Raw genomic sequence first — 25,895 nt, 5'->3', positions numbered from 1 at the left:
CCCTGAAGATTTATATCTAAATCATCTGTTCCTGCTAAAATTGTGTGCGTGTGTGTGTGTGTGCGTGCACGCTTCTGTGTGTGTGTGTGTGTGTGTGTGTGTGTGTGTGTATCTACCACCCATTAACACAAGCTATATTTTAATCCATTAACACACATTCAAGATCTGTGTAAAGGATTGGGTGGTCGATTAAAATGTTTAAATTATTTTTTCTTTATATTAAGCAAAATGGTTAAAGAAACTTCCCTAGTTTATAGCATTCCGAAACATACAAACCCTTTGAGCCATTAGCAAATCTAAGTTCTTGTCAGGAATGTATCTCAGAGGAGATCTTCCATCTAGGCTGTTCCAAAAATACAGTGTGCCTGCGGTTTATTTTCTCCTGCATATTTAAAGGAGATTTTACTTTCATGATGCAGTCAAGGGAAATTCGGTTCCCAAAAAATCACTCAGACATCCAAATTCAATACAACGGCAATGATTCCAAGAAATGCAGTTTCAAAGCAAAATGTTCCGGTGTGTGAAAGTCTGGACCAAACATTACAAAGTGTCAGCAAAGAGTGAAGGGAAATATACATTTCTCCAACCTTTCCTCAGGTATGGCAATAGGGCTTTTGCCCCGAGGTCAGCACTGATTCACATGTGTGTGTTCAACACTTGATTACTCTACACTTGACTCCCCTTCACTTGTTCACAGAAGAGAAGGACCACCCAACTAGTCCCACCCCCCCCCCCAACCCCAACCCCGTTACATTGCCTGGCTCCACCTCCAGCATCAGGGTCAGTTCTAGATGTTCATGTGCTAGCACAGTCCTCTGTAGTGCAGAAGTCTACACACAAGCAGCCCAATCTCATGGGAGCTTTCACATTAACAATTCAATAGACTTCTGCATATTACCAAAGCAGCAGGGCCAGGCAGCATGCTATGAGTACAGCCCACTCTCTGTGGTAATTGTGTGATGCCCCCTTCATGCAAGTAACATGGGAACGGGACTTAAATCGCTGGCAGCTGAACGAGTGAAGTGATTTAATTCAAAAGCACACCTGTTAAAATTGTGGGGGGGACTTCCGGCGAGGGCGCCATTGCCGACGGCCGTGGGTTGCCTCGGCTGCGAGGCGACCCTGGCCTCCCCGGGGGTTTGGAGCTCCGCTACCGCGCAGCGGGCTCCGGTAAGCCGCGGGTAGAGCGTCCCGCGGTGTGGGCACTCCAGCTGGCCCATTTCGCACTACCCCTTTCTCTCATTCCCCCTGTAAAGGGGGAGCGGGAGTGAAGGGGCAATGGCGTGGGGCTGTGGAAGCTATGCCCCAGCCGGGGAGGCTAAGCGGCGGCGGCCGCCGGCAATAAGCGAATTCGTTCTTCTGGAGTTGAAGTAAAAAAGAAGAAACTGTAAGCTGTAAGTAAGGAGACTATTCGGACTTTAAATTTTTGCATTGGGCTTTTCGGGAGGAACGTTAAAAGGAAGCCCGTTTCCTCTCCCTGCTGAACAAAGAAATAACAATGTTTTTCGGCTGCTGCTGCATTAGCTGCTACATTGTTTCTATAGAGCTTGTTGTTTTGACAAGTATGACAGGTTAAATCCCCGTGGGGGAGGACTTGGAATTCGGAGGTGTTTCTTTTTAAAAGTCGTTGGATTATAATTCTGCACCCTGACCAGGGGGAAAATGGCGGCTGAAACTTTTGGTTCGAAGATGGAAAAGTACTGAACTTTGTTATTCCCTGCCCACTTCTGACATGCTTGGTTTCGTTTTTAAGTTGGCCTTGGATCCGGGTATAACCCAAGGACAAAGGACAATATTATTGAAGTTAGAACTTTTGAACCGGAGATTGGAACTATTGAACCAGAGTGTTGATGGAGTGTTTTCCGGGGAGGGAAAGGCTTATAAGAATCTTATTAATTTGGAATAAGACCGTGCTAGGGACCTTGAGGAAATATTTGAAAAACAAGACACAGGAACGACGCAACTCCAAGAAGCGGAAAAGCTCTGTGAGTGTGAGAGACCCAGAGCTGAACTGAATTATGCTATATCCGATTCCTGGGGTGAGAGCCCAGGAATGAAGGAAAAAAGACTTTGGAAACTACAATTAGAAGATGACTGGAAGTTTGAAATGGAGTCGCTGGATGGTGATGCATCGTATTTCCTGAGGTGCTCTGCAAGGATGTTCTTGGACAGTGTTTTTGGTCATAAAGGAAAAGAGGACATTCTGGACAATGAGGTTGGGAAAGATCAGAGAGAGGTCTGGCGGGTTACCCCGGGTTGGTTTTGGAAAATGCCAAGAAGAGGGGTAGGGTGAAGGACTTTTTAAAATGTAACTAGGATGGCCCATCATGGTACCCTGAAGTCAGTGTGTTAAGAATTGTTTGATTTGGTTTTATGAAGAGATACTTGGATTGTTTTTTTTCTCTATAGCAGCAGTTTTAGTAAAATAAGAACTTAAGATTTGTTTCAAGAAGTTTATATTTGTTTTAAGAAGTATATATTTGTTTTAAGAAGTTTATAATAGTTTATATTCTAAGCCACTTTCTGTATTAAGAAGTTAGAGTTATGAAGTTAAGTTTTTCTTTTTTTCTTTTTTGGTATTAAGAAGTTACATTTAGATATTTTGATGGTAATTGATTTAAATTTGGGAGATGAGAAAGTTATTAAAGTAAATTGGAATTGGAAGCACAGGAGAGAAACGGGGGAAATCCCCTAGTTAGATTTGAAATAAGATTTAATTAGAATAATGAAGAGTTGGTGTTCCTGTTTAGGTGTAGGTATGTATGTAGGTATGTATTGTTTTTCTTTTATTTTCTTTTTATTTTTGTTTTATTTTTTATTGTATTTGTTGTTTATTATGTTGTGTGTGTCTGTTTTGTTTCTATGGAAAACCAATAAATTTTTATATATAAAAATAAAATAAAATTGTGTGTGGGGATATGGAAATTCGGTATCATCACTTACTACAGTTATCAAGTGGTAGACAAGCACGTGTGACTTTGCCCTAAGATGTTCAGCATAGCATTGCTAAGATCCAGTCATAGAAAAATGTCTGAGAAGCCAAGGCCAAATGTTTAAAACTGTATTAGTTTTATACAGTGCCATTTTTCTAGAAAAAGAGGAGCCAGAAATCACTATGAACGCCTCCCTTGTTCTCTTATAATGGCAATGGCACCCATCTGAGAGATACTGGAACTGAGCTCTGGGGAGTTCTAGCTGGGGGAAAAGCCCTAGTTTTATAGCAATATCAGAGGACAAAACCGGTCCTTCCTGCTCTGCACAGTATCATTTGAAAAGAGCAAGAAGAATCTCACCAATGGACAAAGTTTCACAAATAACAACAGAAGCCAGTGTGTAATAATATCAATTTTATACTTTTGCCCAATATTGGTGTGTCATTTATTTTCATGTTCACTGCATTCATTAAAGGATTAAAAAGTCCAACAGCAACACATTAAAATGGATGGTAGATGACAATAATTATTGTTTTCCAGTTGCCTTGAATAAAGTAGAGGCAACTTCACACAGAAAGCCCAGAGTTTCAAACAACAGGCTTGTCAAGTGTGGAACTCAGTCACACATCCATAAACACCTGTGTTCACATGTTGTGTTCACATGTTGCAGATTCCTGATTAATCCAGAATTGTGAGGCATGTGAGCATGGAATATTTAAAAAACATGCATGGTGCCCACATGTTTCCTTTGATGTGGGAAACACTAGTGAACACACAGCAATTGGATCTGCCATGTTAAAGTGTGGAGTCACTTTGAGGAGAAGCCAGCATGCCTGTTTGCCACTAACATTGGTCTTATACTGCAAGTCATGCTACAGTGTAATATCAATGTCCATAATGGAGCCCTGAGTTGCTGTCTTAGTTTGATTCTAACTCTGTGGTGTTTGTTCAGAAATTATTGAAGAGCAAGTCTGTAGGCACCAACCGCTACATTCAGAATGAAATAAAAATTCCTTCTCCCTTCCACAAAATGTACTTCCCTCCCCCTCCCAGACAAATCCCATAAGGCATGTGCAATTCTTCCTGCTCGGAAATTCTCATCTGTTATTGAAATCAGTTCAGCGACAAACAATCCAACTCTTGATGGTTTTGTTCCTGCTGCCAAGTGTCTGCAAGACACCCAACCTCAGACCTTGGGGGGGGACATCCCAAGACACTTGTTTATTTACAGAATGGCTTGTTGGCAGTCTCACTCCCTCTCGGAAGGCCTCAGCTCAGCTTACATGAATAGGCAGAAGTCACCTTCAACATTTTCCCATGAAGTGGAGAGGGGAGGAATAAATCAATTGTGTACTCATTAAAAACAGGATCACAGTAATGGCACCTATTATATAGACTACGACAGGGATTGTATTAAACTACTCTGCATGCCACAGGAAACTGTGAGACACATGCTGATTACAGTCGAAAAGGTCAGCAAAGAAGTACATGACTACGGATCCCTCTGTACATGACAGGATCTCCCAACGCATAGATCATAACTCTTGAGCTCCAGTCCTGCCATGAATAAGAGCACCCGACAAGAAGCTCCTTTTGAGATGTGATCTATTTCATCTACTCATTGTAACTGTACTAAGAATTCACAAAAGGCAGATGCAGCGCACACACACACAACTATGAATACATTCCTTCTTGAACACATAGTTTCCTTTGACTGTTTCCTCCCCTAATTACACTTGCCTGCAATGAATTTTGTGCTCATTTGCACTGAGAGAACTTTGCAGGGGTCTGCACATTATTTGTCTGTGCCAAAGCAATTCTTAACATGATTGAGCACTCCTGGCATGAGCAATGCGGACTACTGGAAACTGTAGCCTTAACAACTTCCCCAATTGCTATAGAGTACGTAATGAGGGTTCAGTGGACCTTAGCACTCCTCCTCTCTGGCCTCTAATTCTTCACTGCTCAGGTCACAACACTCTCCCATAACTGGATTCCAGTTCTGGTCTCCATCAGCAGCCACAGTTAGTGTTGGAAGAGCAGTCATTAGTAAAACAGATCTGCCATGCCAACTTTGAGACATAAGCTTTCATCAGGATCTGAAAACAATCTGTTCATGGAGTACAACATTCCCGCTTTCTGCATGCATAACATTCTTAAGAAGGCCTTAAGAGCCAACAAGCATGTGACGGACTTGTCAATGCAATTTGATGGTGACTTATGATAAACCAGTAGCACAATGAGCTCCCTATAACATTCAAACAGAATCAGACTTTCAGCTTTAAAAAAATCCCAAGCCACTTATATTAACTACAAGTCCCTGGGAGTAAGCATGTTTATTGATTCGTTGATTTCGATTTCTTTCTCATTCTGTACCACCGAACTCAATAGGACTTACTTCTGAGTAGCAATGCTGAAATTTTGGCATGGCTCAAGAGAGAGAGAGTTGTCCATACTCGTGCCTGGCTGGAAACCACAATCACTCTCTTTAAGATCCCACTGTTCAATTCTAGACCAACTGTGCATTAATTTTGGAGACAGTGTTCTCCATAGGCATTCTGTGGTACCCCCTACAACTGTCTACACTTTCTGAATATTCTTATGAATAAATAAACTGGCTGTACTTACATCTTACAATAATTCAATTATGCAGCCCAAAATCCCAATATCTCAAAGACTGCCTCTCCACACATGAAGCCACCTGGTCCCTGCATTCACCATCTGAGGCCCTTTTCTGTGCATCCCCTCAAATGGAGGTGTGGAGAGTGGTGATATGAAAACAGGCCTTCTCAGAGGTGGCTCCATTTCTGGACTGCTCTCCCCAAGGAGGCATGCCTGGCGCCATCACTATCTGTTTCTGGGCAACAGATAAAATATTTTTATTCACCTGGGCCTTCAGAGCCTAACTCTTCATATTTTTAGTAGGGTGGGGTTGAGCTGGATTGGCTCTTTTATGCATATTACCACGTTTTATGTTGCTTCTACTCTTTTTTATACCTGTTTTCAGTGTTTGTAAGCTGCTTGAGGTTTTTTTAAGTGATTATTATTAATAATAATACAGTAGTGAGATATCCTGAACGTTCCCTGAGGGTTCCCCTTTAGGATATTCACTATGAATTAATGGGGTGTGGTGGGGAAGAGAGTCCATTCAACTTCAGCAAGGAGCCATGTTGCACGGAAAAGTTGGAAAGGATCACTTATAGCAGGATGGTATTTTAAAGTCTTTGAAGAGCTGGGCTCGTGATTTCTCTAGAGGTTAAATTCCAGGAGGAGAAAATTCCGGCAATCTTAATTTTTTCCGGCAATCTTAATTCCGGTTGGGGATTCATCCAGTCCAGCCTTTCGCATGATGTATTAACTTATATGCAGAATACATCATGCGAAAGGCTGGACTGGATGAATCCCCAACCGGAATTAAGATTGCCGGAAAAAATATCAACAACCTCAGATATGCTGATGATACTACCTTGATGGCAGAAAGTGAGGAAGAATTGAAGAACCTTTTAATGAGGGTGAAAGAAGAGAGCGCAAAATATGGTCTGAAGCTCAACATCAAAAAAACTAAGATCATGGCCACTGGTCCCATCACCTCTTGGCAAATAGAAGGGGAAGAAATGGAGGCAGTGAGAGATTTCACTTTCTTGGGTTCCATGATCACTGCAGATGGTGACAGCAGTCACGAAATCAGAAGACGCCTGCTTCTTGGGAGAAAAGCAATGACAAACCTAGACAGCATCTTAAAAAGCAAAGACATCACCTTGCCGACAAAAGTCCGTATAGTTAAAGCTATGGTTTTCCCAGTAGTAATGTACGGAAGTGAGAGCTGGACCATAAAGAAGGCTGATCGCCGTAGAATTGATGCTTTTGAATTATGGTGCTGGAGGAGACTCTTGAGAGTCCCGTGGACTGCAAGAAGATCAAACCTATCCATTCTCAAAGAAATCAGCCCTGAGTACTCACTAGAAGGACAGATCCTGAAGTTGAGGCTCCAGTACTTTGGCCACCTCATGAGAAGAGAAGAATCCCTAGAAAAGACCCTGATGTTGGGAAAGATGGAGGGCACAAGGAGAAGGGGACGACAGAGGATGAGATGGTTGGACAGTGTTCTTGAAGCTACTAACATGAGTTTGGCCAAACTGCGAGAGGCAGTGAAGGATAGGCGTGCCTGGCGTACTCTGGTCCATGGGGTCACGAAGAGTCGGACACGACTGAACGACTGAACAACAACAACAATTTTAAAGTCTTTGAAGAGCTGGGCTCGTGATTTCTCTAGAGGTTAAATTCCAGGAGGAGAAAATTCTCTTTGGACTTGGCAAGAGGGCTTGAAACTTCTTCAATTAACCTAAATCAGCAACAGATGGGGTGAACAGGAAGCACGTCCCATTCCAACACAGAAGCTAACCATTTAACTGAGATAGTGTGGCACTCAGAAATACTCCATTCTCCTTTGAAAGGGGCCGAGGGCAACCCAGTTACCGGTAGCTTTATTAAGTAAATGTCAAAGCAGCCTTGGAGCATGGATTTGGGTTTAAAACAAAATTCAGTTTTTTCAGTTACATTTTCTCAAAGAAATGACCACCAAATCAGGGACAGGAAACCTATGACCCTACCGGTGTCACTGGGCTACAACTCCCATCATCGCTAACTGTTGGCCTTGTTGGTTGAAGCTAATGGGGGTTTGAATCCAACCATGTCTGGAGGGCCCTATGGGGTTCCCCACTATTGATCCAAATAGTCATCACTGAGTAGAGCAAGGAAGGTGGCAAGGGTAAGATTGGCACAGTGAGATACAGCATGCCCAGATTAGTAAAACATAGGACTGGTTGGTTGACACAGAGTAATGTTCCTCTCTGTAGTGTGTAGGACCCAACCTGCAATCAGGTCCATATTTAGCAAACCAGATGTTTTTAGCACCCTTCACATATTAATCACATGACTAAGATTCCATGTAATGATTGGGATTGATTCAATTCACATTTAAAGGCAAGCATACTGAATTTGCACTTTCAAAATAACATGTGAACTGAAATACAGTCAGAGAGCCAGTGTGGTGTAATGGTTAAGACTCATAATCTAGTGAATCGGGTTAACGTCACCGCTCCTCCACATGCAGCTGCTGGTTGTTGACCTTGGGCTAGTCACACTTCTCTGAAGTCTCTCAGCCTCTCAGAGTGTTTGTTGTGGGGGAGGAAGGGAAAGGAGAATGTTAGCTGCTTTGAGACTCCTTCGGGTAGTGATAAAGCGGAATATCAAATCCAAACTCCTCCTCATCCTTCAATATTTGCACTTCTCCAAATTTTGCAGTTCTCCGGCTGATTCATATGTACAAAAAATATATAGGCAAGGGTAAAGTGTGCATGACAATGCATATGCTAGTGAAAATAACATGCAGAAATCCATTATATTGTTATGAGCTGGGGGGGGGGGAGGTTGTATGCCAAGACCCTTCTCATTACGGGATCCAGCAAGGTTAAAACTTAAACAAGGATTCAACTTCCTAGGATAGCTACCAATTAATTTGACAGCGACAGTTCAAAAACAGCTGTCAGAAATGTCAAAGATAAAGATAGGCCATGGGTGGTTTAAATACCTCGGGATAATCTTAATAGCTGATCTCAGTCAATTAAATTGAATAAATTAAAAGCCTTTGCTCAAAACACTAAATAAACAACTGTCAAAATGGAAGTGAACAAGCCTTAGCTGGATAGGTTGTATTGCAGCTACAAAAATTTCAATTCTGTCAAAATTCTCTTTCCTGTTTCAGGTTTTACCAACATACATCTCTCCTGCTGTGCTTTAAAAATGGCAAAGCAAATTAATCTCCTTTATCTGATTATCTCATTAGACATAGGAATAAAGGGGGGCTAGGAATGCCCAATCTTGAATTATGCTATGCAGCTTTCCAAATTAAATCACTGACACCACTCATTTAAGGCAAAGTAGATCAAACCTATCCATTCTTAAAGAAATCAGCCCTGAGTGCTCACTAGAAGGACAGATCCTGAAGTTGAGGCTCCAGTACTTTGGGCACCTCATGAGAAGAGAAGACTCCCTAGAAAAGACCCTGATGCTGGGAAAGATGGAGGGCACAAGGAGAAGGGGACGACAGAGGATGAGATGGTTGGACAGTGTTCTCGAAGCTACTGGCATGAGTTTGGCCAAACTGCGAGAGGCAGTGAAGGATAGGCGTGCCTGGCGTGCTCTGGTCCATGGGGTCACGAAGAGTCGGACACGACTGAATGAGTGAACAACAACAAAAAGATATTCCATGGGTACAGATAGAAAGTACCCACACAAGACCATCTGGCTCAGTGTCTAGGAGCCTGCTCGCCCTGGGCCACAGACAGACGGACAGGCTTTCAGACATCAGGTTGATGTTTATCTCTCCCTTTGTTTGTTTTTTCAGTTTTTTAGTGCACTGTCTCTTCCTCCAACACTATTTGGGAGCAATTTCTACTAAAATACAATGAGCAGAAAGACAGAAGGGAGAAGAAAAAGAGTCTATCAAGTTTTGTTTTTTCAAGAGAACTCTGTTCCTGCTTAAGTGAAGAGCCATCTTCCCTTTCTACTTTCCTCCTTTGCCATCCCATCCTCTTAAGTTCAGCAAGGCGGTAGATGTGTCACTAGAAATCATTCACGTGCTTAAATTGAAAGTGCTCCTTCACAGCAAAACTCTCAGCAATGTCACAGCCCACGGACTGCAACAGCATCATGGATACAGTGGCAAGTTCCAAATGAAATCCAGGATGGGATCTTAATGATTTTGCCCTCTGAGAAGCAGCTTTCTGGATAAATGGAGCATTAATCTGAAGTGTTTATCTCAGAATTGCAGTCTCATGTGCTTAAAGGAAGGATAATTATCCAGAGCCTGGCAGTGTATCCTGGAAAATATTAACAGTGGAACAAATCTTCACTCTTATTTCACGTCACTAACTGCATATGGAGCAAAACTATCAGTAGGTCAGGTTTCTCAATGGCAAAAGCAGAAAGACTATGAAGATATGGCAACTAATTTTCCCCAGACTACTTTTATTGGCGTGTTTATTACCCACTTTCTCTCCCTCTCTCTCAGAAACATTTTGCGGTATACAGCATTTTTCCTCCTGGGAAAATGTTGTGCATTTATGAGCCCTGGGGTTTGGATTTCATTTTCCTGTATTAAAAGCAGCGTGCATAAAGAAAGCACAGAATATATGCTACTATTATCTATATCTCATTTACCAAAAACCCATCATCATTTAGATGTTACCCCACATTTCCCCAATAACTTCACAAAGCTTGAACTCAGGGAAGGTAAAGAGCAGGATAACAGGAGGAGGGAAAGGATTTATGTACACACGCACAGACGCAAACGCGCTGCCACTTATTTCCTCTGTATCCTAAACATTTCAGACAGGGGAACTTGCCATTAAAATTTACTTATTGCCCCAAACACACACACACACTTTTTAATCTTGCAGCTTTTCTTCCAGAGATCCTGGTGCTTTCTCATTCCATTTCTGCTTCTGTTTTGTCTCCTTGAGTTTTGTATTGTACTCTGGACTGTTCTAAAATCTATATGATTTGTTTCATTGGATAAAATCACCTTTGGTGTCTGTGGGACAGGGAGGCAAAAGGTTTTATAAATAAAGTAAACTAAAGTAAGTTTTCATTACAAAAGAACAGTATAAAGTTACTGTCTGAAACCAATGTAATAAAACACACTGTCTGCCAACTCTACTGCTTTCTTGGTAAGCCACATGTCTAACTTACAAGAAGTGGTAGATGCAATCAGCAGACTAGATTGATCTGACCTTAGTTGACCAAGAGCCAATATTGGAGTATTCAGAGTCTGCATTTTTCCACTTCCTATAGGAACCCATGGCTTCCTGGGTACATGATACAGCAGACAGATATGCTTTCTCTTTATATGACTCAAGCATGAATAGAATACTTTGCCTTCTGATGTGGTTCCTTATCTGTAAGATAACAACATTACATGGAACTTTGCATTTTAAGGCTGCAAGTCCTATAATCAATTGCCAGGTAATAAGCCCCCTCCTGCCAACCTTGCAGTTCGAAAGCACGTCAAAGTGCAAGTAGATAAATAGGTACCGCTCCAGCGGGAAGGTAAACGGCATTTCCGTGCGCTGCTCTGGTTTGCCAGAAGTGGCTTAGTCATGCTGGCCACATGACCTGGAAGCTGTCTGTGGACAAACACCGGCTCCCTCAGCTAGTAAAGCGAGATGAGCGCCGCAACCCCAGAGTTGTTCGCGAGTGGATTTAACTGTCAGGGGTCCTTCGCCTTATTTTTTTAAGCCCCACTGAACTCAATGGGACTTATTTCTGAGTGGACATGTAAAGAATTGTGCTGAAGAAGCATGACTATCTGGTATCAGAAGACAATATTTTTAGAATCTCCAAGCATATATAGCAGGTTCTTGAGAATTCCACAAAATGCCAAGTGCATCCAGCATGTGTGTTCCAGAGGTTCTTCAGAGACATTTCCACTGTCACCCATTCTTTCAGCTACCAGGAGGGTCCCAGCTATTGGGACTGTAACCTGGCCGCCTGAGTAGAACTAGATCGTTATGTTTAAGCCATCCAGCACTCTGAGTCCTGTCGATCCAAAAAGACCTGAAAGAATTCACCTCACCAGAATCACTTTATACACGGCACACTTTCTCACACCATGCATAATTTCAATTCAGTTGTGAAGGCAAGCTCACACTGAGAACAGTGGTCTCATGAGGTCCAGACTTCAGAGGCTACATTGGAGGTGGAGCGCGGGGGGGGGGGGTGATTGCCAGAGATAGTGGCGAATGATGGGGCCCAACATCAACACCCAACATGGGAATAACAGGGCGGACACTGGTTGCCACAACTTGCCTTTTTTGAAATGGCTTTCATAGAGGTCGGGTGCACAGTGAAGTTCCAACCATGCCTGCCATTTTCACTTTCCACGAAATACTATAACAGGGAACAGAGTGAGCAATCAGGGCCACATTGGAAGGAGAAGAAGCAGTAAATAGTAACTGCCTGCCAGTTTCATGCCCATACATATTTTATTAAGCTGGAGCATTTGCCAAGTCTTATTTTTCATACATTAAGTGGATTCAAAAATTGTCCCTATTTCATACCTTGATAGTCTGTCTCAAACCATTTTGTCTCTTGGGACTGGTGTGGCCAAGATGTATTAGTTTATATGACCTATGTTACATTAGACAACAATATGAGTAGCACCATATGTAACTACTCCTTTTGACTTTCCGAATCCAAGAGTTCATGAAATCATGTAGAGTTCAGTGAAATGAGCCTTGAAACCCACAAACTTCAGGGCTCAAGTCAAATGCCCAAACCATACGACCACTGTGATTGAAACGCTGGCACCAAATTCCAAGAATTTGTAACATTCATTGAAGCTATTTGACACAGCTCCATTTTCCTTTTTGAAAGAATTCAGTTACAGTATGATTTTCACCAAATAGGGAGTGTGGGGAAACTACAATAGAGAGATACAGTCTGGTTCTATGATGTTTATTCATATGTAAGCAACTTATTTCAATGGAACTTTGGACACTTCCAGACTGTCACTATTTTCAGGTAAATTCAGACTGCACAATTAAAGTTCATTTTGAGCACTTGCACAACAAGCCCACTTCCTCCAAAAATCAGACTTTTGTGATAAGGAGAATGATGGAGAAATGCACAAGGTGGTTTTAAAGGCAGTTTAGATAAATTCAGAGAGGCTAAGTCATGATGGCTCCAGTGTCAGAGGCACTATGCCTCTGAATACCAGTTGCAGGTTTCCCATAGGCATCTGGTTGGCCATTGTGAGAACAGAATACAGGACCAGATGGGCCTTTGGCCTAATCCACCAGGGCAGTGGTTTTCAACCAGTGTGCCATGGCACCCTGGGGTGTCTTGAATGATGGTCAGGGGTGCTGCAGGCAACACTGGCCTCTGTCCCTCTTTCTTCCTCTGTTGCCTTCTCGCATCTCTGCCTCCCAAAGGCTTGCACAGATGTTTATTGCAACAGCCCTGGCTATAAGCTTCACACGCGAATGGTGCCTCTGGGAGGCACCTCTCTTTGGGTTGAGGCAGCTCAGAGACCAGTGGTGGCGGCGGCAGCAGCGGCAGCAGCAGCAGCAGCTACACAAAGGACTCTCAAAGGGAGAGGAGAGGAGGCTGTGAGAACACTCCACAAGGGAGGGTGTACAAAAAGGGTGAGAGGCTGACAGCTCTGCAGGCAAGGGGTGACATTACTGGGCTCCTAAGCCCCACAGGAGTGCCGCAGAAAGAATGTAGTTGGTCTAGGGAGCCATGGACTCAAAAAGGTTGAAAACCTCTGCATTAGGGCTATTCTTATTAATGGCTTCTGGCTGGTGATACATTTTCACTGTGGTTCTCAGACTGGAATGAATCATCTACTGATAGGTTACTTTTTTCAGATGTTGTGAAAGAACTTCACAGCAACATTAAACATACACTGCATGTGACCTTTGAAAGTTCTTATAAGACTCCTATTTATGTATGTCTTATTTATTTGAAACTTTTATAAACCACTTTCTAAACAAAAATTATTCACAAAGTGATAACAGTTAACAAACACTATCAACTACTACAATGTCAACCAGTGCTACAATATACGTTTAAAACAGCCACAGTTTGTAATGCTTTCTTTAAAAAAGCTAGCACAAAAACAAGGCCCAGCTGAAAATGCCAAGGGATTATTTTGATTTACTTTGGATCAATCTTTCATAACAAAATCTACAAGATGACACTTGAGGCTCAAGCAGGTAACTTGAGTAAACCTAAGAACACTTTAACAGGATATTAAGTATTCTGGAAAGAAATTTTCCTTGACATAAACTTTTTAAAATTGTAGAGGTGGTGCTTTTGTTTTTGTTTTTGAAAAGATGTTTAAAGTCACTGAACATAACAAAGGAACTGCTGAATGGGAGACTGAGCAGGCAACTGGGCTACCATCATTATTCCAACAGTAGCTGCACGGTACAAATCACATTCCCTTCATGGTGGTCTCTACCCCGATAACCCAGATGCCCTCCAGCTGCATACAGAGCTCGTCAGCAAGTAATGACAGCCATCCTGCAGAAGAAACTGAAATGTTCGAGAGGAAGAGGCCCACATTTCCCATCACATTTCACATGTAAGGCCTGGTAGCTGAAGAATGTGAGGTGGGCCACTGGTCTGACTCTTAGGCCTACTCATTTGTATACAAACAGGCAGGGCTCAGCCACAGAATCCATTCTCACTATAAAGTGAAGAGCCCAGGAACAGGTGAGGTAATCACACAGGAAAGTGCCTCTGAGCATGTGCAGAGCACCTTTTTTCCTACCACTAAACAACCATACCAGTTCCTACATATTTAGGGGTAAGGAATAAAGACTGTGATGTAGATGGCACATCTCTCAGGCACGCTTGAGCCGTGGCACACCCTTTATAGAAAGGAAGAAATGCACATAGCAGTCTTCATTATCTCAACCTAAGCAGGCGTATCTACTAAGTCTGATTCAAGAAGTCAGTGGCAGTTGAATGTGGCGATACTGCAAAGCCATCACATTCCTAACTTACCTTACACAGGAATCCACACACACCCCATGCATACATTTGAATAGCCATAAAAGTATATCCTCACACATCTCTCTGTAGTTCTGCCACCTACCTCCCAACTTATTTACAAGGTCAGCCAAACATGGCTCTGTATATAGAATGTTTCCATATTGGTAGAAGAATGCAGAGCATTAGCTGGAAAGTGAGTATCAGGCTAGACAGTGCTGCATGCCAGATGCAGGGAATCTGCCAAAGAAGAACAGAAAATGCTTATAAATCTGGCATGATTTAAATTGAACCCACCAACCACCTCTACTACTCACACAGAGACAGAAATCCTGAAACTCACACATCCAACATTAGAAACTATATATATATATATATATATATATATATATATATATATATATACACACACACACACACACACAGAGAGAGAGAGAGAGAGAGAGAGAGAGAGAGAGAGAGAGAGAGAGAGAGAGAGAGAGAAAGAGAGAGAGAGAGAGGAGCTATTCACCAAATGGCACCTTAAACCTCGGTTACGGTCACCGCAACAGAATGTCTATGTGCCATTCCCACCCCTCAGTGAGATTTGTTGTTGCTAATTTCATTTCTATACCTCTTTATATTTTAAACACATTATATTTAAAGGTAAAGGGACCCCTGACCATTAGGTCCAGTCATGTCCGACTCTGGGGTTGTGGCGCTCATCTTGTGTTACTGGCCGAGGGAGCCGGCGTACAGCTGCCGGGTCATGTGGCCAGCATGACTAAGCCTTTGACGTGCTTTCGAACTGCTAGGTGGGCAGGAGCAGGGACCGAGCAACGGGAGCTCACCCCGTCATGGGGATTCGAACCGCCGACCTTCTGATCAGCGAGCCCTAGGCTCTGTGGTTTAACCCACAGTGCCACCCGCGTCATATTTACAACACATTAAAACAGCAAATCAGCCAATTCAAAATAAAACAAATTCAAGCTTCAAGGAAAATATTTCAGATCCTTCTCTGAGTGTCATTTTGTTTTCCCCATATTCATTTACCGTATATACCCGAGTATAAGCCGACCCAAATATAAACCGAGGCACCTAATTTTCCTACAAAAACCTGGGAAAGCTTATTTACTCAAGTATAAGCCGATTCACCTTTGCTGCTGTGGAGGAGGAGGAGGAACGAGCAGCCCGAAAGCAGCCCTTTGGGCTGCTCCTTCCTCTTCCTCCTTTGCCAAGTTTGCATTTATGCGAGCAGTTCAGGAATGGAACAGGCTGCCTGGAGAGAGTAAAGAACCGCTGTTCTTGTACACTTCTTAAGGAATGGTTGACTGGGGAGAGCGGGTGGCGGCACAAGCGAAGAGAAAGGGCTTCTTTCTCGCCGTCCCCACCGCCCGCCTCACTCGAGTATAAGCCGAGGGCAGCTTTTTCAGCACAAAAAATGTGCTGAAAAACTAGGCTTATACTCAAGTATATACGGTACCTACATAATTTATATAGCTGCCCCTTAGCAGAAATACTCTAGGAAGCCAGTCCGGTGTAGTGGTTAGAGTGTCAGTCTAAGACCTGGGAGTTCAGGGTTCATATCCTCACTCAGTCATGAAGCTCACTTCCCCTTAACCACACAGCCCCTTAACCAACTCACAGGGTTGTTTTAGGGATTAATTGAGGAGGGGGTGAAGCATGTTCTCCTTGGAAGAAAAGGTCGTATAGAAATGCTCTTCTGCTTACCTGCTTAAGAAAGCTGGAGGGGCCAAACAGCTGGAGATGTCAGTGGCCAGCTTGGCATCCACATGGTCACAACTGGACCTGTGCCAGTTGCAAAATGTGCCTAGCGTCTGGGGAATTTCAAACACTGAATACATCAGTCTGTCCAGCAATGAATATCAAAGCAAACATATTATCTCTCGTACACACTATACATTTGAAGCACATTTGAAGCACATGGAGTCCCCCCCCCCAAGAATCCTAGGAACAGTAGTTGCCCTCTCAAAAGACTACAATCCCTAGCATCCTTAACTACTGTTCCTATGATTCTTTGCTTGGAGGGGTGACTTTAAGGTGGTATGTTTGTGTGTAAATGCTGGTAAGCTCAGGTGCAGCGTGGTAGACACATACCTACTACAGATACTATTACTTGAACAGGCACACATCTGTAGCAGGTTATGCCTACCCCTCTGTCTTCATTCAATACATATATAATGCCATGATCCCCCTTTTCCTCTCTGACAGCTCCTCCAACCACTTATCCAATACTGTATCTATTTTAGCATTACTCTCATTAATTCTGATACTATTATTAACTTCAGAAATATGATTTCTGGTATAAACATTTCTCTGTGTTTTCTTTTGCGCTGTTCCATTAATCTGATTTCTAGCCCCTGCCAGACTCAGTAAAACGTGCAGAGATGCAATGAGCTTAGTTCAATACATAAGGAAGTCATCTTTAAAACAAGTCTCTCTGGGGATCTCCTTTGGATATGATGTCATTTTTCTTTCTCCTCCCCATTACAAATATAGCACTGATCTCCTCTATGCTGCTTCTGGACTTGCTGTGTTGGATACGGCCTACTATTAGATTTCTGAAAACCTCTCATCATTTAATTTTGGAGATTGTCTTAATTTCACATTCCTATTCTCCACCCAGTCATTTCTTGCTACCTAACTCCTTCTAATTCTGGAAGTCAGTTAGCATTGTGGAAACTTACTGGCAAATAATTATTGGATTTGTTACTTCATCTTTTCTGTGGAGTAGGATTTAACACTCAATTTCCAATTAATAATAATAGCAGTAACAGCAATAACAACACTTGGTTTCCAATTGGCAATTTACCCTACAGCTATCAAATTGGGTTTAGAACACATGAAGAATGGCTTTACCTTTGAGAAGCAATGGTAAAACATACTTGCTTGTCTGATATTCCTAGGATCTTAGTATTAAGGGTAGCCAGCATAGCACCTTCCAGAGGTTGTTGGGCTCCAACTCCCATCAGCCTCAACTGGCATTCCCCAAAGTAAGGGATGATGGGAGTCATAGTCCGACAGCATCCTGATGACACCACATTGACTCTATGGAACAGGAGTGGACAAAGACTCTCTGTAAGGGTGATCTGCAGCTATGAGATCAACTTTGCACTTTTTGATTTATTCAGCAAACTCAGGGCCACAGGTTCCACATTTCCCACATGGAAGGGGCTTCCAAGTAACACATGTAAATTATGTCCAGCATGCAAGGATTTAGCTGTCTCTGTATGCAACTGGGAGCCATGTATATGCAGCAAACAAATCACATGTCATTCACCATATGATCTGCACACAGGCTTCACTCTTTCCAACATGGCCTTGGCTAAAGGAGGAATCAGCAATCCATGGCGAATCTAGCACACACTATGCATTGCCCCTCTCAGCACTAATGTAGAAAGTTTTGATAATACTCCTAGAAAAAGGAGCACAGGAAATACCATAACCCTGCATTTTCCCCAGGCATCCACAACTCTTGTACAATTTAGCAAAGAGGAAAATAAATGAAAATCCAGCAGCAAGCTGCAGTCCCACACTAGAAAGAGATGACACAATAGCAACTGCTCCAGAACCCATTTGTGATGTTTCACCAGAAGGACAATTGGAGAATCTACATTGATATCCAAGTTTATTGCATGAATGTGAGGAAAAACTGTGTGACATAGCTGCTATTATTACTATCATTTCAGTTCACTTTTGAAACAAATGAAAGCAAAGAATCATGCCAATCAGAACTCTCTATTCCTTCTTAAGAAACTATTTGTTCTCTCAAAGAAGCAACAATGTGAAACAGAGAAAGTAACAATGGAGAAACTTCCTGCTGTAAAAAAAACTGGTTAGAAACACCTCTTGCCTATAAAATCCTCACTCCTCACTCCATTTTGGCCTTGTTTATCTATGCTTGTGACCTTCCACAGCAACTATCATTTTTAAATGTCTTGCTTCATGAAAAGGCATCTATGAATGCTTACTTTGAAGTAAACTGTACTGAATTAAATGACACTTCATATTCTCAGTAGGTAGCAGAGTAGTGAACAATTCAAACATTCCTCCCAAGGTCTGAGAGGCCCCTTTGAAGCAAAGACCTTTACTGAAGTTTAACGTTCCAGTGAGTGTTTACAAGATGAGCAACTGAGGCAAAGGGGAGAATGCAAATATTTGGATTTAATTTTCCAGAATTTTTCCATAGCCAAATTGCCAACAAAAGGCAACCTGTTAAGTTCTTACTAACAGGGTTACTGATTTTGTAGGCCCCGAACAAAAGATTGCTCACTGAGGAACATGTTAGCACACTACCACAAGCCAAAGGGTGCAATCTAAGCTCCAACCCATAATAAATGGAAACAATTTTAACTCTATCATGACCCATCATTATACCAAGCAAAGAAGGAGGAGACAATTTTACCAAAAAAGTATGAATTTGTGCTTGCTGCCTTAGTTGGTCAGCCAAAACCCACTTGGTCCAATGTTTCCAAAAAAAAGCAATGAGACCAAATTTCAGCTGCAGATCTACATATAATAGCAAATCTACTCCAACTATGTGTGTAACACACAGTCTGGTTGTGAAATTAGTCTGCTTCCAGCAATTCAGCTTTCCATGTTACAGAATTGCATTGATATCGCTCCTCTAATTCCAGACAATTGTTGTCACTTATGGTCACGCTGATTTAAAAGTAGGCTAATAATTGAGAAGAACCAGAATGAACTTTCCCCAAAACTTCCACTAAGCATCCAGAAGGAAGTGGAAGGCAGTGCAAAGGAAAATTGGCATTGTTTATGTTGTCACTGCTTGACCCACAGAATACTATATACATTATTTCTTTATATACATTATTTCTTTAAAAGTATACAAGCTTTTGAGTTACACCAGGGCCGTCCCACCAATAAGGTCAGGTGAGGCAGCTGCCTTGGATGGCAAGATCCACAGGGGCAGCAGATCCTGTGCCTGCTGGTCCACATCACCAGTGTCAAGACGCCTGCACCCTGGTGGGTTCCAGGGAGAAGGAATGGAATGGCACAAGCTCATTGAGATGCCTGCACCACGATGAGGTGGGTGATGGGGACAGTGGGGCGAGATAGTGCAGGCACACTGAGGCTCTGGCCAATACCAGAGCATAAGCAAGGCGGGAGGTGCTACTGCAAGGATTGAAAAGGCAGCCAGGATCCATCGTAGCTGAGCCTCTTTCCATCTCCTCCCTCCCAACTAACTGGAGGTGTTGCTTCAGTTCTGAAGACAGAATTATTTCCGCAGCCTGGTGTAACGAATCAGATCTAAGTTAAGGGATTTTCAGAAACCCACAGTGTTTTATGAGTTAATGGGCACCCCAGTTTGAGTGGCAGATATCTCATGGGAGGCGGGACATTCCGCCCTTTAGAAGGAAGGAGCAGCTGTTAGAGAGGAGGAGTGGTAACTGGAAGAAGGAGGGTGTGGGGCCAGGATAGTGGTGGGTAGGTTTGGGTAGGTTAGGGTAGGTTGAAGATGTGTATATGATGCTGAAAGAAAGAGTTTACACTGTTAGGAAACTAAGCTTATAAACGATTGCATTATTGAAACCGTTATGTTCTGAAAGAAATAACGACTTATTATTGTTGAGCTAAGAAAATATCGTCGTTCATTTGGTCCAGCGAGTTATTTATGCTCATGAGGAGGTGAACTCAGGAAAAGGACAAAATTGACCTGCAGGGTGATAGTTTGTGTCTTGGAGTTCCCTCAGGAGGGGCTAGCGGGCGGAAACCTTGACATTGCCACAGAGTTGCTAAGAGGGCTTAGCTAACTGATATAGTGAGGGATCTAATGAAAGAGAGACCCTGAACTGTATGCAAAGAAGAGTTTAACCCCTGAAGCCCAGAGCGGAGGATATAACCGGCCACGGCCGCTGGACAGAAAAACTCCCGTTACTAAGAGATTCCCAGATTATTAATAAAAGGGGATTGACATCACAGACAGACCTCAGAGGGACAGGTGGGGTGGATTGAAATTTGACCCAGAACACCTGATTAGAAATTCACTTAGTAACAAGGGGAGAGTGTGAAGGGGAGGTTTAAAGCACACCCACCCAAGAATGCCAGGTCTCTAGTTTATTAAGGGTATTAGGAATTGTATCTCTGTGAGGTGTAAACTACAGTTCCCCGGATACTTTGTGGGAAGGTACGGAGTGTACACAGAGATGAAGGAAGTGTTCCATTAGTTCAAAAAGTGCATTGTTTCTCAACCCAATAAAAAATCCCTTCCTTCTCAGAAATCAGTGCAGTGGTACCTCTGTATATGCTAAAACATGTGTACACAAATGAAAGGGAAGCTAACAGGACTCTCAGAAGGCAAGACAATATATGCAAGTTAAGACAGTTGGCATTTCCTGTTCCATTAGTCATTCCTGTTACCGTATCCAGAGAGTAAATCAGGTTAATTGACACAGCTGACATAAATATGCCTTTTTACAACTACATAAAATAATAACTAACAAACCCTAGCTTGATATGGCAAAACCTATTATTTGTAACTTTCACCTAAGTAGGAACTTCAGTCTATCACATACCTTAGCTTTCACTTCAGGGGTATTTATTTGTTTATTTGTATGCCCAATCACTTCACTTTTAGATCCAGAGAAACACAATTATAGCAGGATGCTGTGCTCAAGCCACTGTGCTCTTGTTTTGCTTAATAGCTGAGCTGCTCTGCAGTGGGAACGGCTTCACCACAAAACCACACACAGTGCTGATTTGCTTTACTAGGAGGGACATTAACAGTGCACTCCTAAACTCACTTATGGTAACTGAGAGTGATCCCCATGTACTACAATGGGATGCATTTCTTAGCAGGGTGGCCAAGTGCAAATGAGGACAGGGCTCCACCAACTTTACTAGTTGTGTAGAAGAGGGAATTTTGCACAGGTCTCCTACACAACTAGCACAGGTGCAGAAGCACAGTTCTCTTCTGCACCTAGCTACCCTACCTATGAGTAAATATGTTGTAAGAATTTGAGGCCATCCACAAGGTATGTTATTCATGGAATGTCGGGCAGGGTGGGAGAGATGTAACAAAAAGAGGATTAGACATTGGTTAAAATGAAGCAAAGCACAACAATAGGGAAATAAATAAAATTTATGAAATCTGGGAAGGATATAGATTATCACACTTTTGTTCTGAATTAAACTGCATTAAATATCAGATGGTGGCTATTAGTATTATTGGATTTATTCATTCCTTCATACAACCAGGCAAGAAAACTCAGAGACATCTAGGCAGATTGACACAACGCTCCACATTTTGCAGACACTCGGTCTTGATCCATTTTAGTTTGTTTTTAAAATTTTAATTCATCCTAGCAAGGAAAAAGAAGTGGTAATATTTTTCCTGTATCTATGGAGGGCTATAGCTCAGTAGCAGAGCACATGCTCTACTACTAGTTTCAATCCTTGACATCTCCCGGTAAGTCTGGAAACAACTTCTGCTCGATACATTCAAGAGCTGTTCCCAGTCAATGTAGACAATACTGAGCTAGATGGGCCAATGGTTTGATTTGGTATAAAGCTGTTTCCTACGTTGCTATTTGTTTAAGGAAGGGGTAGCTAACCTGCAGCCCTCCAGGGTGTTGCTAGGACACAACTCCCATCATCCCTGACCACTGACCATGTTGGCTGGGGCTGATGGGAGCTAGAATCCAACAGCACCTAGATGGCCATACATTTCCCACCTCTGCTTTGAGCGAAAGTGTGACAGACAGCTGCACTGAAAACAGGTGTTGGGTAGAATGACCGATTTTATGGGTGTGCTTAATAGATAAAAAATCTCCTGTTATTAACCCAGGAGATGTTTAGAATCATGTGCCTTTATTATTCTGTAAAGGTAAAGGGACCCGACCATCAGGTCCAGTTGTGTCCAACTCTGGGGTTGTGGCGCTCATCTCGCTCTATAGGCCGAGGGAGCTGGTGTTTGTCCGCAGACAGCTTCCAGGTCATGTGACCAGCATGACTAAGCCGCTTTTGGTGAACCAGAGCAGGGCAGTTTACCTTCCCGCCGGAGCGGTACGTATTTATCTACTTGCACTTTGACGTGCTTTCGAACTGCTAGGTGGGCAGGAGCTGGGACCGAGCAACGGGAGCTCACCCCTTGGCAGGGATTCGAACCGCTGACGTTCTGATCAGCAAGCCCTAGACTCTGGTTTAACCCACAGCGCCACCTGGGTCCCTATTATTCTGTAGCACAATACAAACCATGGTGATGGTTAAATGATGTTGAACAGCACCTGAATGAGCTGCGATCAACACTGCCAACTCAAATTTCACCCAAACCACAAATTTGCTAGGTGACCTTAAGCAAGCCATCATTTCTTGACTTAAAATCAATGTTTTATGTATCATGTGAATCTGCCAGTTCAAGATTCAGGGGAGACACAAGTATCTCACTAGGGAAGTGCAAGACATGAGCACTACCCAAAACACCCTTTAGGATCCCAGGGAAAATCTGGTACTATTTCACTTAACAATTCTTATTTTCTTCCACTAAGGAAAGAGCCGTGGGAGTTGCTCTTATGGGGGAGATCATTATGAACTAGGCAGAATGAAGAATATATACGCATAGTTAAGTATGTGCTGTGTTCATTCAAATATAGTTACTGTCATCATTATATCCAGGACATGAACCGATATACTGAAACACTGTACCTAAAAGTGCATTTCAGTGATAGAATAGGACCAAAAGGATTTGTAACAGCTTAAAGTTATTATTCTGGCTTGTGTGTGACCTCATTGCTCCCTTGACTAAGCAAGACAAGCACTTAGTTACAGCCCAGACTCAGATCCAGACATCAGGGGCGTTCCGAGGGGGGCGGGGGGCGGTTCGCCCCGGGTGCGTGTGACAAAATGCGGACCCCCTATCAGCAGCACCCCCGGGGGACGCTGCGCACCCCCTGGGATGCGCACCACACCCCCTCGGACGAGGACCACTCCAGGTACTGGAGCAGGTTGCTTCGCCTTTGCCGGACATCTGATTTCCCACTCACACCACCAAGTGAACTGCTATAAAAATTCCATCAGCAATCTTTTGCCAAATTTATAGTGGGAACAAAAAGTTGTATCTGAAGAAGTGTGCATGCAAACGAAAGCTCATACCAAGAACAAACTTAGTTGGTTTCTAAGGTGCTACTGGAAGGATTTTTATTTTATTTTTTATTTTGTTTCACAATAGCCCTGTTAGGTACTGACTGCCCCAAGGTCACCAGAGAGCTTCAAGGCTGAGTGGGGATTTTAACCTTGGTCTCTCAGGTCCAAGTTCAACACTTTAAACCACTACGCCCTGCTGGATTCCCACCATCCATCTTGAGAGCTGAAAAGTTAGGGTTTGGAACTTTGTGGTAAGAATAAGGAAGACTTGCTGAAGTTTCCATTTCCATCTGATGCAGATGGTTTGGAGTTGGGAGCAGAAGGCCCCTTTACTTTCAACTTAGTACATAGCACTAAGTTACCTCCAGAGTCCAGACACAGCACTCCGTCCATGGAGAGGCAGATTTTCATTATACTGTATCACATCTATCAAATACGAAGCAGAAATAGCAGAAGAATACAAGGATGGGAAACAGGACAACTTAGCCAAATTCAGTATGTCAGTGTTACACCGTGGCTGGCAATGTCCCTTTGTATCCAAATGTCCGTTTTCTAACTATTATCCGTGGCTAACCATCCTACACTGAGGAGGAAGTGGAGGGAGGGAAGGAAAGAAGGAAGGAAGGAGGGAGCTGTGTTGCCGTTTGTTTGTAAAATTCAATATAATGCTGTCTTTTGTGGTATGTCGTTGGGGTGTCAGTACTCATTAATTCCTATATCTGACTAAATAATAGCCGATGGGTCCAGATATCAATAACATTTATAGACAGATACCAGGAATCAAAAGAATCTTTTTTAAAAAAAGTTTTCTTCCCAGACGTGTTATCGGTGAGGAACAGCTGGCGAAACGGGTGAACACGGTGCGTAAGCGCCACCTATCCTCCTAAACCGGGCAGTGCAAGTCGATTTATGGGAAGGGGAGAAAGAATACGCTCCCTCCTACCTCATCTCGAAGTTGCCCTGAACCCCCTCCAAGCAAAGAGCTGGAAAATACCCCGAAACAACCCGAACATTACGAGCAAACAAGCAAAGCCCGAGCCCCGTGTCGCATGCAAGGAAGACCCAAACGTGGATCTCCGGGGTGGGGGGACTCGCCTGCCCGGCGTCCCTCCTCTTCCCTTCGCGCCGAGGTGAATCTATTGTTCTTCCCAGAGAACCGCCAGGCGGTCGCCCTGTTCAAACGCTTTCTCAGCCACAGAGACGCAGGCAGCCCTTTCCCTGAGGAGCAGAGAGGAGCGCCGCAGAAGAAGCTTCTCCCCTCCCCATTCCCTGGAAAAACCAAAACCCGCAGCCTTCCAGATGGCAACTGCAATCGCCTCCTGGGCTCTCCCGTTTGTAGGAAACGAGAAAGACCCTCTCCGGTCGCCCCGCCTGTTAGAGCCCGGCGTCTCTCCTTCTCCCTTACCTGGGCTGCTGCCCTGCGCTGGAAGAAGTGCAGATGTCGAGTCCAGCTGTTGCAGCTCGCCGGAGATCGCCTCCAGTTCTGATCTCTTCGCTTGGCCAGACGCAACTCACTCTCTCTCCTTTCCCCCCCCCCCAACCTTCCTCGCTTCTTTTTTTTTCCTAAAAGAGAATCTGGAAACGCGCGGAGGGGAGGGCGAGACAGAGAAATATGCCAAGACAGGAAGTGGAGACAGCGAGGGCCAGTGCGGGAGACTAATGGGAACCAGTAACCCGGCGCCCGGCAACGAAAGCGGCTCCCTGGGGCGAGAGGGCTTCTGCCGCAGCCCGCCTTAGCCCACGACGGCCGAGGGGGAGGCTGCGGGCGACCCAGAGCGGGAACCCCCGGCCATCGCCCGACCACGGCGAGCTTCCCAACTTCCTCTCTCCCTCAGACTCTCATCCCAAGGAAACGGGGGGCGGGGGGCGGACTATTCTCCGCTCTTGGCTCACAGGATCAAGCTGCAACTGGGAGGAAGGGGTCTCCAGCCCCGAGCTTCGCGGCAGGAGACTGTTAAGGGGTCTCGGGCGCGGGGGTCACGACTGGCGCTAGCCACTGGCTTGCCTTCGAAGCGCAGCTCTGAGGCGAACGAAAGAGCGTGAGAAGCAACTCGCGACCGTCCCCCGATGCAGCCCTGCTGCCCCCCCCCCCGGCGGCCGTCGCAATAAAAGCTCTCCCTGGTGAGGAGCATCTGGTTCCAATCACGAGAAAAAAGTGGATCGCTTCTTATGCATGAAAACGGGGAAGCGGGGGGGGGGCCCTCGTTGGAGCCGCCGGCAGCTTTTAAGTTTCCTCGCTCGCCGTTTACCGTTTGGAGACGCCGGGTTCTCCTTCATTTTTTTGCGCGCCAACTCGAGTTC

The 25,895-nt window shown here is 43.8% G+C and overlaps 1 protein-coding gene across 1 annotated transcript in view; it reads right to left on the bottom strand.

The window, feature by feature from the left end:
• DENND2B (DENN domain containing 2B) overlaps positions 1-25,125 on the bottom strand; it is a 157,849-nt gene extending 132,724 nt beyond the window's left edge. Inside the window, exon 1 of the mRNA XM_033153040.1 lies at positions 25,000-25,125. The gene's annotated coding sequence lies outside the window, so the exon portion shown is untranslated. The remainder of the gene's footprint in view (positions 1-24,999) is intronic.
• Positions 25,126-25,895: the final 770 nt, after the last annotated feature.

The sequence above is a fragment of the Lacerta agilis genome, chromosome 1, assembly GCF_009819535.1.
Source record: "Lacerta agilis isolate rLacAgi1 chromosome 1, rLacAgi1.pri, whole genome shotgun sequence".
In the NCBI taxonomy this organism is placed as follows: Eukaryota; Metazoa; Chordata; class Lepidosauria; order Squamata; family Lacertidae; genus Lacerta; species Lacerta agilis.
The sequence above is the reverse complement of the archived record's forward strand: the minus strand, read 5'-3'. Positions and strand labels throughout refer to the sequence as shown.